The following is a 2,844-nucleotide window of genomic DNA, read 5'->3' on the forward strand; positions in this document are numbered from 1 at the left end:
GATATCGTATTCGTCTGGCTTGTCTACGAGCACAGAATTGCAGACAGAACATTTGAATGTAGGCGACTGCGAAAGTGACGGCACCCAATATGGCCATTCTTTGGATGATTATTACAAAGCCACTGGCAGTTTGAGAAGCGAAAGCATCAAATAGATCGGAAAAGAACATGAAGGTTATAGGAATGGAGACGCCAATCATGGCGCTGGTGATTAAACCAATTATGAACATCCCGATCTCTAGAGGCGAGGCGTATCTGAGTAGCTGGTAGTACCGGACAGGAATAGCCACTTCATCCCTAGGTAAAAAAGTAAATAAATAGGGCAATTTACCCTTGGGACTCGCCATCTGTGTTGTCAAAAGGCAAACCCTCAACCATTGTAAAACGCCCCGCAAAAACGTATTATTGTAAGTATTACCAATATGTATAAAACTGGTTTGTTTAAACACACGTGCCCAATTTTAAAAGTGAATAAAATGTCATTTGTAATAAGAAGATCATATGGCTGAGTTCCCAGAATAGAATGTTGATAGGCAAGCCAATAAATGTGTTAGCATTGAGATGGACAACACAAATTATTGACATTTTATGAGTAATACAAAGAATATTTCTAATCGCCAATCCAACTAATTTCTTGGGTTTTATCGTATACAGAAGTTATTTATTTACTACTTAAAGTCATGGGACTTTGCTGAAGATGGCAAGTGCCATACTGACAGGGAGAAACTCATTGTCGTCGTACGGAAGGGAGAGGATAGCTACTTGCATATTCCTGAGGCTATGTCTATCATCGAAGGTTCAAACGCAGTCTTAAGTGTAAGTGTCACTTGATGAAGAGCTAAATAAACAAACAACTGGTTACATTGCCCCTTCCCACCTTGAGCGTCGTCCATGGCCCTCCCTTTTGTTAAAACTCTCGTCAGTCATCACAACGCAATCTATGCTGCAATCTTTATGATATGCTACTGTGGCTCGGAGGACATGACGCCCAATAAAAGTGCAACATCGAGGTTTAAGTGCTTGCGGAATCGAGTCTAAGCATCAAAACAGTAATCAAAGCATTTTAGCTAAGTGTTAAATTAAGAAAAATATTAGCTTTGCAAACAAATGCGCTGATCTTAATCACTACAAGAATGTTCATTTTAACTTAAAATTAAGCGACGTTATGTTTACGCATAGCACCTTGAGTCTTTCTTGAAGTTGATGACCACGCCACTGAGTGGACAACCTTGAGTACAAAACTTTTGTAGCGTCCCGAGATTCACTGAAGACGAAAGAAGACACAATACTCGGGCAGAATATACATTCAGCGCAGAGAAGGTGTCTGGGCTATTGGCATGGCCCAGAAGACTAGCCCACCCAGCGAGGTACAAGGGGGCTAATTCAAAGTACAAAAGTGGCCCCTCACCAATACCGAGGGATAAACTACTATCGTACCACACTTTAGTGTGGGTTTCTTCTATGCCATCCATCGAACAGGCACGTCCCGACTTCAGTACTTTGATGGAAGTCGAACACAATTCCGGCTACTTAAAACGCAAACATGGCAGACCAATGATTTACTCCTTTAAAGTTGAACGCACGCATCAACAAGTTTTCAGTCAATTTAAGGCATGTTTTTCTTTTATAATTAACTTGACGACGTACCAAACACGCCACATCACCATGACAACGTTGTGTATGGTCACTCTCTATCAAAGTGGAGTTCATTATTCAAAGATTAAAGAACCTTATATCATAAAGAGATAGGTAAGCAGTACCTGTCTGCAATGCGTGGGACGCTTGATCTGGACACTCACCACGAATTTGAGCAAGTTTGAGCAATGGCCTTATTAATGTTTTTGCAGCAATTTAGCATATATTTAAAAAAGGATATACTTAACAGTACCTATCCATTGGTATCTAAGGCCTGTGCTTTTGCAATGACTGCGTAATTGGAGTGCCACGTTGGTATGATTCACTATAATTTTAGTGAAGCTGCCAAGAGATGCGGCTTAATCAGAAGTGTCAACAAAATCGCAAACATCTTACCCCATAAACGGTATAGATATCATAATGATACGAAACCTTGGAATATTTTATGAGTATGGAAGAAGCACATTTGTAGTTTCCTTGTGCTTCAGTGCAAATTGTTAACAAATTTTGAAAGAATTTGTACAGTTTAACAAAGTAAATGCCAAAATTTTCATCAGATGCCAGTAATTAACCTAATTTATCTGAGCTTATTACGCTTATCTAGGTGTAGTAGAAGAGATGTGTGAAAATAGGTAAAGTTGTCTGCTTTTCTGGTGGATTTGCTCCATTAAGGCGACTCCTTAGAAATTTTACTTGATCTAAGCTGTAAGTTTATCTTAGGTCAAATTAGTCTTCTACAATTAAAAAAGCCGCAGTTAAAGTATGGCACCATTAGCCAAACCGTCATCAACTATGGACATCTGGCCTGGGTGCTCATTCCGCGGGAACATGCAATATTTGGTGCTAGAGGATCACTTAGGTTTGTATCAAATGCACGCTAAGTCCGGATTCGCCTTCACTATTTTATTAGTACAGCTGTTCTGCTGGATATGCTTTAAGCAGATAGCCGTTTACCCTTGTTCATACTGTGAAGTGCCCAGCTGCGAGCAGGATCACTCCACTACCAGCATCTCCACTCATCCGACAGCGTCTCCCTCTCCTACTTTCACGCACTTGTTCGCTCGTCGCGCTTCTCTACTTTTTAACGCACGTAGGTTGCAAGTGATTTGTGTGTAGGGGGCACTGCGTGATGAGTAAACAGTTGGGTCTATTCTACATCACCCTCTTTCTCCTGTTCGGGTTGAGTGGTCTTTTCCTTGCTTTTGACGCA

Source organism: Echinococcus granulosus (assembly GCF_000524195.1).
Source record: "Echinococcus granulosus chromosome Unknown EG_S00133, whole genome shotgun sequence".
Classification (NCBI taxonomy): Eukaryota; Metazoa; Platyhelminthes; class Cestoda; order Cyclophyllidea; family Taeniidae; genus Echinococcus; species Echinococcus granulosus.